Below are 15152 nucleotides of genomic sequence, written 5' to 3'. Positions count from 1 at the left end.
AAAGGCAAGGAAAGTGGCATCTCGAATTGGCTCCGAGGTCAGAGCATCCTCGCAATGTGATCTGTCGTTCTCGGATTGTAATGCTACCTCCGGTTTTAGGGTGGAGAACATTCTTTGGGACTCTTATTCTGCAAGACAGACACAGTGACTGAAACTATGCTGCACGTTATGATTTGGAACACGGGCTGCTCAGCTTTGTGCATTTTCCCTGTAGTCCGGTGTGTTTCATGTTCCGTGTAAACGTGAAAGTTGTCCTGTTTCGAGCAATGGGTGAAATCATTTATCAATGCAAGAATCGAAATTGCAGTCATGTCAAGCAGCTCATGGTAATTTGACCAAATCATAACCGATCGTGTGTTCTCACGCACTCACAGATGCATTTGGAGCTGAAAAGAGTCTGAGAAGATCGACTCAGCTTTCCATTGATTTTTGTCTGGATTGATGGGTATCATTATCTGCTGCGAAATTGTCATTGTAGCCGGGCACATCCCAGCAGCTGTGCGAGTCGGAGAGGGATCATGGAACCCTTTTAACGTGACTTTGCATCTGTTGTTTTGCAGGAGCACAATTGGAAGTGCAAGAAAATTGGCAGCGCTAGTGGTTGGCTGGTAGTGTGGCCGAGCGCTCTAAGGCGCGGGATTTAAGCTCCAGTCTCTGACAGAGGCGTGGGTTCGAATCCCACCGCTGCCATTTCTGCTGACCTTCTCCAATCGCGCAGCTGGTTGAAATGCTGTTTCGACCCCTGCTGCGTTTCTGTTTAAAACAGAAGCGAAATGGGTTTGCTTCCCGGGCAATTAATTGTGGTGTGTGAAAGTGCCGAATTTGGCGAAGCGTCTGTGCTGTCATGATCGTGTTCGCCTCCCGCAGCTCTTCTGTTGCTTTACGTTCCAGGCGAGTTGAATTTTAATGGAATCGAATGGAGACTGTTATTTCATCGCTGTTGTGAAACAAAGTACTACGGTGACTCGACTCGTCGTTATTTGGTTTTCTGGCCAATGAAAAAATCGTTCCAATGAATTTCGATGTCATATGTTATTGAATTTCTCCCATTTCCTTCATCTCCGTCCTGGAGACATCGGAAGGGAAAGGTAATCTAGCCGAGACTGTGATTGGTGAAATTCACTTTTTATGGCCCATTCTTATTATGTTCTTTCTTTCTCTCTTTTCAGCATTGTCCGGGAAGTGGTGGTGCACTCAGGCTCCTGTATGTTTGAAAGAGTAGTTTGGAATTGCCCTGTTGTTAGTTGTGAGATTACATTATGGCTCATGCCCCGGACTGTCTCACATTTAGCATTCATGCTCGCTGTGTCTGGAAATACATTTGGTTTGCCAGTTTTGTTTGTGTTCCGTGTTAAATGCTTTCCGTTTTGCGATTCTCTCAATAAATTACGAGTTAACAGGGTTTCTGAGGTAACTTCCAGCTGCAAAAATCCTGAACTGAGAATCTGGGAAAATTTCCCAGAGTATGGTCAGTCGGAGCAAAAGTAAGGAAGTCGTTCGTTTCTGCAGCGATTCACAATGCTACCGTTCCCGTGAGCAGTCGAACAGGCTATATGATTGTGCCGCAGACTGCGACGGCAAGCTCCGCTAAAGAGTGATCCTTTAATGCCGGTTTAAGCAACACAACGTTATTAGGGCACACCGCGTGGAAACAGATACTTCGGTGTATCTCGTCCATGCTCAGCACATAGCCAAAATTAAACAAGTCCCATTAAACAACGAGCGATTGGAAACAGAAAGGTGAAAAGTAGAATGGCTTCAACTTTCAGTGCTTGAACAAATCTGCTCTCGTAGTGAAATGTAATGCAACTCCATTTAATTACTGTGCAAAGCATTGTCAAGTTTTTCTCCAACCTGGTTCTGATCATATGCCATTCTGTTTGAGAGTGTAGTTCCCGCCTTCTGATCCTTCCATGAAAAGCAGCACCGCATTTGCATTCCTTGCGCAGGTTTGCCCGGTTCAAAGACAGGGAAGAAGCTGATGCTCTGGTATCACAGCGCACCACGGATTCCTGAACTAGTCTGTCTGTCAAATGTACCCCCAAAGTCGTCTCTGAAAGACCTCATTTGGAAGCTGTCTGTCGTTATTCAACGTACGAGAGTTGGCACCAGAGGTCCTGAATCATGTTTTGGAGCAGTTCGCACGGAAGTGGCTCATTCAATCAGCAACAGCAATGAAAGAAATTACACTCTCAGAGGAACCTCTGGACCTATGCTTTCACAGCGTCGCTAGTATTAAGGTGCGCCCCGAGATCTAAGCCACGTTGGAAGTGAGACGGAGGAATCGACAGAGAGGCTACAGAATGACATCGCATCCATTTGGATTTCTTTAAATCACTGACGAGCAGGAAAATGTAAACGGGGAGGGCGAGTGGGGAAGTGAGGCAGTAGCAGCTCTGGTGAAATTCCTTCTTTGTGATTCGCTCAGCAACCAGAGACGTGAAGGTGACTCAGGCGTGAGAGCTCTTCACATCGAGAACAAAAAGCACTCAAGGGCAGTTAGCACCTCTTCCGGAGAGTGGGGTGGGGTGAGCTAATTCCCTTTTGACTTCTCTGACTATGTTCAGAAACTGCCTTTTAGATTGAGGTGAACAGAGACTGCATTTCTTAAAAGCACCATGGAATTTATCAAACTTTATTGTGTCGCTTCCTTTCGATTCCCACACAGGTTTCCAACTCAGTTGGTATCCATGTGGCTCATATCCAGGTGTGAACATCTCTGCAGCGAATTGCACGGTTAAGGCAAAAAGGCAAGGAAAGTGGCATCTCGAATTGGCTCCGAGGTCAGAGCATCCTCGCAATGTGATCTGTCGTTCTCGGATTGTAATGCTACCTCCGGTTTTAGGGTGGAGAACATTCTTTGGGACTCTTATTCTGCAAGACAGACACAGTGACTGAAACTATGCTGCACGTTATGATTTGGAACACGGGCTGCTCAGCTTTGTGCATTTTCCCTGTAGTCCGGTGTGTTTCATGTTCCGTGTAAACGTGAAAGTTGTCCTGTTTCGAGCAATGGGTGAAATCATTTATCAATGCAAGAATCGAAATTGCAGTCATGTCAAGCAGCTCATGGTAATTTGACCAAATCATAACCGATCGTGTGTTCTCACGCACTCACAGATGCATTTGGAGCTGAAAAGAGTCTGAGAAGATCGACTCAGCTTTCCATTGATTTTTGTCTGGATTGATGGGTATCATTATCTGCTGCGAAATTGTCATTGTAGCCGGGCACATCCCAGCAGCTGTGCGAGTCGGAGAGGGATCATGGAACCCTTTTAACGTGACTTTGCATCTGTTGTTTTGCAGGAGCACAATTGGAAGTGCAAGAAAATTGGCAGCGCTAGTGGTTGGCTGGTAGTGTGGCCGAGCGCTCTAAGGCGCGGGATTTAAGCTCCAGTCTCTGACAGAGGCGTGGGTTCGAATCCCACCGCTGCCATTTCTGCTGACCTTCTCCAATCGCGCAGCTGGTTGAAATGCTGTTTCGACCCCTGCTGCGTTTCTGTTTAAAACAGAAGCGAAATGGGTTTGCTTCCCGGGCAATTAATTGTGGTGTGTGAAAGTGCCGAATTTGGCGAAGCGTCTGTGCTGTCATGATCGTGTTCGCCTCCCGCAGCTCTTCTGTTGCTTTACGTTCCAGGCGAGTTGAATTTTAATGGAATCGAATGGAGACTGTTATTTCATCGCTGTTGTGAAACAAAGTACTACGGTGACTCGACTCGTCGTTATTTGGTTTTCTGGCCAATGAAAAAATCGTTCCAATGAATTTCGATGTCATATGTTATTGAATTTCTCCCATTTCCTTCATCTCCGTCCTGGAGACATCGGAAGGGAAAGGTAATCTAGCCGAGACTGTGATTGGTGAAATTCACTTTTTATGGCCCATTCTTATTATGTTCTTTCTTTCTCTCTTTTCAGCATTGTCCGGGAAGTGGTGGTGCACTCAGGCTCCTGTATGTTTGAAAGAGTAGTTTGGAATTGCCCTGTTGTTAGTTGTGAGATTACTTTATGGCTCATGCCCCGGACTGTCTCACATTTAGCATTCATGCTCGCTGTGTCTGGAAATACATTTGGTTTGCCAGTTTTGTTTGTGTTCCGTGTTAAATGCTTTCCGTTTTGCGATTCTCTCAATAAATTACGAGTTAACAGGGTTTCTGAGGTAACTTCCAGCTGCAAAAATCCTGAACTGAGAATCTGGGAAAATTTCCCAGAGTATGGTCAGTCGGAGCAAAAGTAAGGAAGTCGTTCGTTTCTGCAGCGATTCACAATGCTACCGTTCCCGTGAGCAGTCGAACAGGCTATATGATTGTGCCGCAGACTGCGACGGCAAGCTCCGCTAAAGAGTGATCCTTTAATGCCGGTGTAAGCAACACAACGTTATTAGGGCACACCGCGTGGAAACAGATACTTCGGTGTATCTCGTCCATGCTCAGCACATAGCCAAAATTAAACAAGTCCCATTAAACAACGAGCGATTGGAAACAGAAAGGTGAAAAGTAGAATGGCTTCAACTTTCAGTGCTTGAACAAATCTGCTCTCGTAGTGAAATGTAATGCAACTCCATTTAATTACTGTGCAAAGCATTGTCAAGTTTTTCTCCAACCTGGTTCTGATCATATGCCATTCTGTTTGAGAGTGTAGTTCCCGCCTTCTGATCCTTCCATGAAAAGCAGCACCGCATTTGCATTCCTTGCGCAGGTTTGCCCGGTTCAAAGACAGGGAAGAAGCTGATGCTCTGGTATCACAGCGCACCACGGATTCCTGAACTAGTCTGTCTGTCAAATGTACCCCCAAAGTCGTCTCTGAAAGACCTCATTTGGAAGCTGTCTGTCGTTATTCAACGTACGAGAGTTGGCACCAGAGGTCCTGAATCATGTTTTGGAGCAGTTCGCACGGAAGTGGCTCATTCAATCAGCAACAGCAATGAAAGAAATTACACTCTCAGAGGAACCTCTGGACCTATGCTTTCACAGCGTCGCTAGTATTAAGGTGCGCCCCGAGATCTAAGCCACGTTGGAAGTGAGACGGAGGAATCGACAGAGAGGCTACAGAATGACATCGCATCCATTTGGATTTCTTTAAATCACTGACGAGCAGGAAAATGTAAACGGGGAGGGCGAGTGGGGAAGTGAGGCAGTAGCAGCTCTGGTGAAATTCCTTCTTTGTGATTCGCTCAGCAACCAGAGACGTGAAGGTGACTCAGGCGTGAGAGCTCTTCACATCGAGAACAAAAAGCACTCAAGGGCAGTTAGCACCTCTTCCGGAGAGTGGGGTGGGGTGAGCTAATTCCCTTTTGACTTCTCTGACTATGTTCAGAAACTGCCTTTTAGATTGAGGTGAACAGAGACTGCATTTCTTAAAAGCACCATGGAATTTATCAAACTTTATTGTGTCGCTTCCTTTCGATTCCCACACAGGTTTCCAACTCAGTTGGTATCCATGTGGCTCATATCCAGGTGTGAACATCTCTGCAGCGAATTGCACGGTTAAGGCAAAAAGGCAAGGAAAGTGGCATCTCGAATTGGCTCCGAGGTCAGAGCATCCTCGCAATGTGATCTGTCGTTCTCGGATTGTAATGCTACCTCCGGTTTTAGGGTGGAGAACATTCTTTGGGACTCTTATTCTGCAAGACAGACACAGTGACTGAAACTATGCTGCACGTTATGATTTGGAACACGGGCTGCTCAGCTTTGTGCATTTTCCCTGTAGTCCGGTGTGTTTCATGTTCCGTGTAAACGTGAAAGTTGTCCTGTTTCGAGCAATGGGTGAAATCATTTATCAATGCAAGAATCGAAATTGCAGTCATGTCAAGCAGCTCATGGTAATTTGACCAAATCATAACCGATCGTGTGTTCTCACGCACTCACAGATGCATTTGGAGCTGAAAAGAGTCTGAGAAGATCGACTCAGCTTACCATTGATTTTTGTCTGGATTGATGGGTATCATTATCTGCTGCGAAATTGTCATTGTAGCCGGGCACATCCCAGCAGCTGTGCGAGTCGGAGAGGGATCATGGAACCCTTTTAACGTGACTTTGCATCTGTTGTTTTGCAGGAGCACAATTGGAAGTGCAAGAAAATGGGCAGCGCTAGTGGCTGGCTGGTAGTGTGGCCGAGCGGTCTAAGGCGCTGGATTTAAGCTCCAGTCTCTGACAGAGGCGTGGGTTCGAATCCCACCGCTGCCAATTCTGCTGACCTTCTCCAATCGCGCAGCTGGTTGAAATGCTGTTTCGACCCCTGCTGCGTTTCTGTTTAAAACAGAAGCGAAATGGGTTTGCTTCCCGGGCAATTAATCGTGGTGTGTGAAAGTGCCGAATTTAGCGAAGCGTCTGTGCTGTCATGATCGTGTTCGCCTCCCGCAGCTCTTCTGTTGCTTTACGTTCCAGGCGAGTTGAATTTTAATGGAATCGAATGGAGACTGTTATTTCATCGCTGTTGTGAAACAAAGTACTACGGTGACTCGACTCGTCGTTATTTGGTTTTCTGGCCAATGAAAAAATCGTTCCAATGAATTTCGATGTCATATGTTATTGAATTTCTCCCATTTCCTTCATCTCCGTCCTGGAGACATCGGAAGGGAAAGGTAATCTAGCCGAGACTGTGATTGGTGAAATTCACTTTTTATGGCCCATTCTTATTATGTTCTTTCTTTCTCTCTTTTCAGCATTGTCCGGGAAGTGGTGGTGCACTCAGGCTCCTGTATGTTTGAAAGAGTAGTTTGGAATTGCCCTGTTGTTAGTTGTGAGATTACTTTATGGCTCATGCCCCGGACTGTCTCACATTTAGCATTCATGCTCGCTGTGTCTGGAAATACATTTGGTTTGCCAGTTTTGTTTGTGTTCCGTGTTAAATGCTTTCCGTTTTGCGATTCTCTCAATAAATTACGAGTTAACAGGGTTTCTGAGGTAACTTCCAGCTGCAAAAATCCTGAACTGAGAATCTGGGAAAATTTCCCAGAGTATGGTCAGTCGGAGCAAAAGTAAGGAAGTCGTTCGTTTCTGCAGCGATTCACAATGCTACCGTTCCCGTGAGCAGTCGAACAGGCTATATGATTGTGCCGCAGACTGCGACGGCAAGCTCCGCTAAAGAGTGATCCTTTAATGCCGGTGTAAGCAACACAACGTTATTAGGGCACACCGCGTGGAAACAGATACTTCGGTGTATCTCGTCCATGCTCAGCACATAGCCAAAATTAAACAAGTCCCATTAAACAACGAGCGATTGGAAACAGAAAGGTGAAAAGTAGAATGGCTTCAACTTTCAGTGCTTGAACAAATCTGCTCTCGTAGTGAAATGTAATGCAACTCCATTTAATTACTGTGCAAAGCATTGTCAAGTTTTTCTCCAACCTGGTTCTGATCATATGCCATTCTGTTTGAGAGTGTAGTTCCCGCCTTCTGATCCTTCCATGAAAAGCAGCACCGCATTTGCATTCCTTGCGCAGGTTTGCCCGGTTCAAAGACAGGGAAGAAGCTGATGCTCTGGTATCACAGCGCACCACGGATTCCTGAACTAGTCTGTCTGTCAAATGTACCCCCAAAGTCGTCTCTGAAAGACCTCATTTGGAAGCTGTCTGTCGTTATTCAACGTACGAGAGTTGGCACCAGAGGTCCTGAATCATGTTTTGGAGCAGTTCGCACGGAAGTGGCTCATTCAATCAGCAACAGCAATGAAAGAAATTACACTCTCAGAGGAACCTCTGGACCTATGCTTTCACAGCGTCGCTAGTATTAAGGTGCGCCCCGAGATCTAAGCCACGTTGGAAGTGAGACGGAGGAATCGACAGAGAGGCTACAGAATGACATCGCATCCATTTGGATTTCTTTAAATCACTGACGAGCAGGAAAATGTAAACGGGGAGGGCGAGTGGGGAAGTGAGGCAGTAGCAGCTCTGGTGAAATTCCTTCTTTGTGATTCGCTCAGCAACCAGAGACGTGAAGGTGACTCAGGCGTGAGAGCTCTTCACATCGAGAACAAAAAGCACTCAAGGGCAGTTAGCACCTCTTCCGGAGAGTGGGGTGGGGTGAGCTAATTCCCTTTTGACTTCTCTGACTATGTTCAGAAACTGCTTTTTAGATTGAGGTGAACAGAGACTGCATTTCTTAAAAGCACCATGGAATTTATCAAACTTTATTGTGTCGCTTCCTTTCGATTCCCACACAGGTTTCCAACTCAGTTGGTATCCATGTGGCTCATATCCAGGTGTGAACATCTCTGCAGCGAATTGCACGGTTAAGGCAAAAAGGCAAGGAAAGTGGCATCTCGAATTGGCTCCGAGGTCAGAGCATCCTCGCAATGTGATCTGTCGTTCTCGGATTGTAATGCTACCTCCGGTTTTAGGGTGGAGAACATTCTTTGGGACTCTTATTCTGCAAGACAGACACAGTGACTGAAACTATGCTGCACGTTATGATTTGGAACACGGGCTGCTCAGCTTTGTGCATTTTCCCTGTAGTCCGGTGTGTTTCATGTTCCGTGTAAACGTGAAAGTTGTCCTGTTTCGAGCAATGGGTGAAATCATTTATCAATGCAAGAATCGAAATTGCAGTCATGTCAAGCAGCTCATGGTAATTTGACCAAATCATAACCGATCGTGTGTTCTCACGCACTCACAGATGCATTTGGAGCTGAAAAGAGTCTGAGAAGATCGACTCAGCTTACCATTGATTTTTGTCTGGATTGATGGGTATCATTATCTGCTGCGAAATTGTCATTGTAGCCGGGCACATCCCAGCAGCTGTGCGAGTCGGAGAGGGATCATGGAACCCTTTTAACGTGACTTTGCATCTGTTGTTTTGCAGGAGCACAATTGGAAGTGCAAGAAAATGGGCAGCGCGAGTGGCTGGCTGGTAGTGTGGCCGAGCGGTCTAAGGCGCTGGATTTAAGCTCCAGTCTCTGACAGAGGCGTGGGTTCGAATCCCACCGCTGCCATTTCTGCTGACCTTCTCCAATCGCGCAGCTGGTTGAAATGCTGTTTCGACCCCTGCTGCGTTTCTGTTTAAAACAGAAGCGAAATGGGTTTGCTTCCCGGGCAATTAATTGTGGTGTGTGAAAGTGCCGAATTTGGCGAAGCGTCTGTGCTGTCATGATCGTGTTCGCCTCCCGCAGCTCTTCTGTTGCTTTACGTTCCAGGCGAGTTGAATTTTAATGGAATCGAATGGAGACTGTTATTTCATCGCTGTTGTGAAACAAAGTACTACGGTGACTCGACTCGTCGTTATTTGGTTTTCTGGCCAATGAAAAAATCGTTCCAATGAATTTCGATGTCATATGTTATTGAATTTCTCCCATTTCCTTCATCTCCGTCCTGGAGACATCGGAAGGGAAAGGTAATCTAGCCGAGACTGTGATTGGTGAAATTCACTTTTTATGGCCCATTCTTATTATGTTCTTTCTTTCTCTCTTTTCAGCATTGTCCGGGAAGTGGTGGTGCACTCAGGCTCCTGTATGTTTGAAAGAGTAGTTTGGAATTGCCCTGTTGTTAGTTGTGAGATTACATTATGGCTCATGCCCCGGACTGTCTCACATTTAGCATTCATGCTCGCTGTGTCTGGAAATACATTTGGTTTGCCAGTTTTGTTTGTGTTCCGTGTTAAATGCTTTCCGTTTTGCGATTCTCTCAATAAATTACGAGTTAACAGGGTTTCTGAGGTAACTTCCAGCTGCAAAAATCCTGAACTGAGAATCTGGGAAAATTTCCCAGAGTATGGTCAGTCGGAGCAAAAGTAAGGAAGTCGTTCGTTTCTGCAGCGATTCACAATGCTACCGTTCCCGTGAGCAGTCGAACAGGCTATATGATTGTGCCGCAGACTGCGACGGCAAGCTCCGCTAAAGAGTGATCCTTTAATGCCGGTTTAAGCAACACAACGTTATTAGGGCACACCGCGTGGAAACAGATACTTCGGTGTATCTCGTCCATGCTCAGCACATAGCCAAAATTAAACAAGTCCCATTAAACAACGAGCGATTGGAAACAGAAAGGTGAAAAGTAGAATGGCTTCAACTTTCAGTGCTTGAACAAATCTGCTCTCGTAGTGAAATGTAATGCAACTCCATTTAATTACTGTGCAAAGCATTGTCAAGTTTTTCTCCAACCTGGTTCTGATCATATGCCATTCTGTTTGAGAGTGTAGTTCCCGCCTTCTGATCCTTCCATGAAAAGCAGCACCGCATTTGCATTCCTTGCGCAGGTTTGCCCGGTTCAAAGACAGGGAAGAAGCTGATGCTCTGGTATCACAGCGCACCACGGATTCCTGAACTAGTCTGTCTGTCAAATGTACCCCCAAAGTCGTCTCTGAAAGACCTCATTTGGAAGCTGTCTGTCGTTATTCAACGTACGAGAGTTGGCACCAGAGGTCCTGAATCATGTTTTGGAGCAGTTCGCACGGAAGTGGCTCATTCAATCAGCAACAGCAATGAAAGAAATTACACTCTCAGAGGAACCTCTGGACCTATGCTTTCACAGCGTCGCTAGTATTAAGGTGCGCCCCGAGATCTAAGCCACGTTGGAAGTGAGACGGAGGAATCGACAGAGAGGCTACAGAATGACATCGCATCCATTTGGATTTCTTTAAATCACTGACGAGCAGGAAAATGTAAACGGGGAGGGCGAGTGGGGAAGTGAGGCAGTAGCAGCTCTGGTGAAATTCCTTCTTTGTGATTCGCTCAGCAACCAGAGACGTGAAGGTGACTCAGGCGTGAGAGCTCTTCACATCGAGAACAAAAAGCACTCAAGGGCAGTTAGCACCTCTTCCGGAGAGTGGGGTGGGGTGAGCTAATTCCCTTTTGACTTCTCTGACTATGTTCAGAAACTGCCTTTTAGATTGAGGTGAACAGAGACTGCATTTCTTAAAAGCACCATGGAATTTATCAAACTTTATTGTGTTGCTTCCTTTCGATTCCCACACAGGTTTCCAACTCAGTTGGTATCCATGTGGCTCATATCCAGGTGTGAACATCTCTGCAGCGAATTGCACGGTTAAGGCAAAAAGGCAAGGAAAGTGGCATCTCGAATTGGCTCCGAGGTCAGAGCATCCTCGCAATGTGATCTGTCGTTCTCGGATTGTAATGCTACCTCCGGTTTTAGGGTGGAGAACATTCTTTGGGACTCTTATTCTGCAAGACAGACACAGTGACTGAAACTATGCTGCACGTTATGATTTGGAACACGGGCTGCTCAGCTTTGTGCATTTTCCCTGTAGTCCGGTGTGTTTCATGTTCCGTGTAAACGTGAAAGTTGTCCTGTTTCGAGCAATGGGTGAAATCATTTATCAATGCAAGAATCGAAATTGCAGTCATGTCAAGCAGCTCATGGTAATTTGACCAAATCATAACCGATCGTGTGTTCTCACGCACTCACAGATGCATTTGGAGCTGAAAAGAGTCTGAGAAGATCGACTCAGCTTACCATTGATTTTTGTCTGGATTGATGGGTATCATTATCTGCTGCGAAATTGTCATTGTAGCCGGGCACATCCCAGCAGCTGTGCGAGTCGGAGAGGGATCATGGAACCCTTTTAACGTGACTTTGCATCTGTTGTTTTGCAGGAGCACAATTGGAAGTGCAAGAAAATGGGCAGCGCTAGTGGCTGGCTGGTAGTGTGGCCGAGCGGTCTAAGGCGCTGGATTTAAACTCCAGTCTCTGACAGAGGCGTGGGTTCGAATCCCACAGCTGCCATTTCTGCTGACCTTCTCCAATCGCGCAGCTGGTTGAAATGCTGTTTCGACCCCTGCTGCGTTTCTGTTTAAAACAGAAGCGAAATGGGTTTGCTTCCCGGGCAATTAATTGTGGTGTGTGAAAGTGCCGAATTTAGCGAAGCGTCTGTGCTGTCATGATCGTGTTCGCCTCCCGCAGCTCTTCTGTTGCTTTACGTTCCAGGCGAGTTGAATTTTAATGGAACCGAATGGAGACTGTTATTTCATCGCTGTTGTGAAACAAAGTACTACGGTGACTCGACTCGTCGTTATTTGGTTTTCTGGCCAATGAAAAAATCGTTCCAATGAATTTCGATGTCATATGTTATTGAATTTCTCCCATTTCCTTCATCTCCGTCCTGGAGACATCGGAAGGGAAAGGTAATCTAGCCGAGACTGTGATTGGTGAAATTCACTTTTTATGGCCCATTCTTATTATGTTCTTTCTTTCTCTCTTTTCAGCATTGTCCGGGAAGTGGTGGTGCACTCAGGCTCCTGTATGTTTGAAAGAGTAGTTTGGAATTGCCCTGTTGTTAGTTGTGAGATTACATTATGGCTCATGCCCCGGACTGTCTCACATTTAGCATTCATGCTCGCTGTGTCTGGAAATACATTTGGTATGCCAGTTTTGTTTGTGTTCCGTGTTAAATGCTTTCCGTTTTGCGATTCTCTCAATAAATTACGACTGAACAGGGTTTCTGAGGTAACTTCCAGCTGCAAAAATCCTGAACTGAGAATCTGGGAAAATTTCCCAGAGTATGGTCAGTCGGAGCAAAAGTAAGGAAGTCGTTCGTTTCTGCAGCGATTCACAATGCTACCGTTCCCGTGAGCAGTCGAACAGGCTATATGATTGTGCCGCAGACTGCGACGGCAAGCTCCGCTAAAGAGTGATCCTTTAATGCCGGTGTAAGCAACACAACGTTATTAGGGCACACCGCGTGGAAACAGATACTTCGGTGTATCTCGTCCATGCTCAGCACATAGCCAAAATTAAACAAGTCCCATTAAACAACGAGCGATTGGAAACAGAAAGGTGAAAAGTAGAATGGCTTCAACTTTCAGTGCTTGAACAAATCTGCTCTCGTAGTGAAATGTAATGCAACTCCATTTAATTACTGTGCAAAGCATTGTCAAGTTTTTCTCCAACCTGGTTCTGATCATATGCCATTCTGTTTGAGAGTGTAGTTCCCGCCTTCTGATCCTTCCATGAAAAGCAGCACCGCATTTGCATTCCTTGCGCAGGTTTGCCCGGTTCAAAGACAGGGAAGAAGCTGATGCTCTGGTATCACAGCGCACCACGGATTCCTGAACTAGTCTGTCTGTCAAATGTACCCCCAAAGTCGTCTCTGAAAGACCTCATTTGGAAGCTGTCTGTCGTTATTCAACGTACGAGAGTTGGCACCAGAGGTCCTGAATCATGTTTTGGAGCAGTTCGCACGGAAGTGGCTCATTCAATCAGCAACAGCAATGAAAGAAATTACACTCTCAGAGGAACCTCTGGACCTATGCTTTCACAGCGTCGCTAGTATTAAGGTGCGCCCCGAGATCTAAGCCACGTTGGAAGTGAGACGGAGGAATCGACAGAGAGGCTACAGAATGACATCGCATCCATTTGGATTTCTTTAAATCACTGACGAGCAGGAAAATGTAAACGGGGAGGGCGAGTGGGGAAGTGAGGCAGTAGCAGCTCTGGTGAAATTCCTTCTTTGTGATTCGCTCAGCAACCAGAGACGTGAAGGTGACTCAGGCGTGAGAGCTCTTCACATCGAGAACAAAAAGCACTCAAGGGCAGTTAGCACCTCTTCCGGAGAGTGGGGTGGGGTGAGCTAATTCCCTTTTGACTTCTCTGACTATGTTCAGAAACTGCCTTTTAGATTGAGGTGAACAGAGACTGCATTTCTTAAAAGCACCATGGAATTTATCAAACTTTATTGTGTTGCTTCCTTTCGATTCCCACACAGGTTTCCAACTCAGTTGGTATCCATGTGGCTCATATCCAGGTGTGAACATCTCTGCAGCGAATTGCACGGTTAAGGCAAAAAGGCAAGGAAAGTGGCATCTCGAATTGGCTCCGAGGTCAGAGCATCCTCGCAATGTGATCTGTCGTTCTCGGATTGTAATGCTACCTCCGGTTTTAGGGTGGAGAACATTCTTTGGGACTCTTATTCTGCAAGACAGACACAGTGACTGAAACTATGCTGCACGTTATGATTTGGAACACGGGCTGCTCAGCTTTGTGCATTTTCCCTGTAGTCCGGTGTGTTTCATGTTCCGTGTAAACGTGAAAGTTGTCCTGTTTCGAGCAATGGGTGAAATCATTTATCAATGCAAGAATCGAAATTGCAGTCATGTCAAGCAGCTCATGGTAATTTGACCAAATCATAACCGATCGTGTGTTCTCACGCACTCACAGATGCATTTGGAGCTGAAAAGAGTCTGAGAAGATCGACTCAGCTTACCATTGATTTTTGTCTGGATTGATGGGTATCATTATCTGCTGCGAAATTGTCATTGTAGCCGGGCACATCCCAGCAGCTGTGCGAGTCGGAGAGGGATCATGGAACCCTTTTAACGTGACTTTGCATCTGTTGTTTTGCAGGAGCACAATTGGAAGTGCAAGAAAATGGGCAGCGCTAGTGGCTGGCTGGTAGTGTGGCCGAGCGGTCTAAGGCGCTGGATTTAAACTCCAGTCTCTGACAGAGGCGTGGGTTCGAATCCCACAGCTGCCATTTCTGCTGACCTTCTCCAATCGCGCAGCTGGTTGAAATGCTGTTTCGACCCCTGCTGCGTTTCTGTTTAAAACAGAAGCGAAATGGGTTTGCTTCCCGGGCAATTAATTGTGGTGTGTGAAAGTGCCGAATTTAGCGAAGCGTCTGTGCTGTCATGATCGTGTTCGCCTCCCGCAGCTCTTCTGTTGCTTTACGTTCCAGGCGAGTTGAATTTTAATGGAACCGAATGGAGACTGTTATTTCATCGCTGTTGTGAAACAAAGTACTACGGTGACTCGACTCGTCGTTATTTGGTTTTCTGGCCAATGAAAAAATCGTTCCAATGAATTTCGATGTCATATGTTATTGAATTTCTCCCATTTCCTTCATCTCCGTCCTGGAGACATCGGAAGGGAAAGGTAATCTAGCCGAGACTGTGATTGGTGAAATTCACTTTTTATGGCCCATTCTTATTATGTTCTTTCTTTCTCTCTTTTCAGCATTGTCCGGGAAGTGGTGGTGCACTCAGGCTCCTGTATGTTTGAAAGAGTAGTTTGGAATTGCCCTGTTGTTAGTTGTGAGATTACATTATGGCTCATGCCCCGGACTGTCTCACATTTAGCATTCATGCTCGCTGTGTCTGGAAATACATTTGGTTTGCCAGTTTTGTTTGTGTTCCGTGTTAAATGCTTTCCGTTTTGCGATTCTCTCAATAAATTACGACTGAACAGGGTTTCTGAGGTAACTTCCAGC

At 46.0% G+C, this 15152-nt stretch overlaps 4 non-coding genes across 4 annotated transcripts; all 4 read left to right on the top strand.

Annotated features, from left to right (window-relative positions):
• The first annotated feature begins 6099 nt into the window (after nucleotides 1–6099).
• trnal-uaa (transfer RNA leucine (anticodon UAA)) lies at nucleotides 6100–6182 on the top strand. Its single transcript has one exon. It is a non-coding gene; the product is annotated as a tRNA-Leu (tRNA).
• Nucleotides 6183–8845: 2663 nt separating this feature from the next.
• Nucleotides 8846–8928, top strand: trnal-uaa (transfer RNA leucine (anticodon UAA)). Its single transcript has one exon. It is a non-coding gene; the product is annotated as a tRNA-Leu (tRNA).
• Nucleotides 8929–11591: 2663 nt separating this feature from the next.
• trnal-uaa (transfer RNA leucine (anticodon UAA)) lies at nucleotides 11592–11674 on the top strand. Its single transcript has one exon. It is a non-coding gene; the product is annotated as a tRNA-Leu (tRNA).
• Nucleotides 11675–14337: 2663 nt separating this feature from the next.
• trnal-uaa (transfer RNA leucine (anticodon UAA)) lies at nucleotides 14338–14420 on the top strand. Its single transcript has one exon. It is a non-coding gene; the product is annotated as a tRNA-Leu (tRNA).
• Nucleotides 14421–15152: the final 732 nt, after the last annotated feature.

This window comes from Chiloscyllium punctatum, chromosome 41, assembly GCF_047496795.1.
Source record: "Chiloscyllium punctatum isolate Juve2018m chromosome 41, sChiPun1.3, whole genome shotgun sequence".
Classification (NCBI taxonomy): domain Eukaryota; kingdom Metazoa; phylum Chordata; class Chondrichthyes; order Orectolobiformes; family Hemiscylliidae; genus Chiloscyllium; species Chiloscyllium punctatum.
This window is presented reverse-complemented; position numbering and strand designations above follow the sequence as displayed.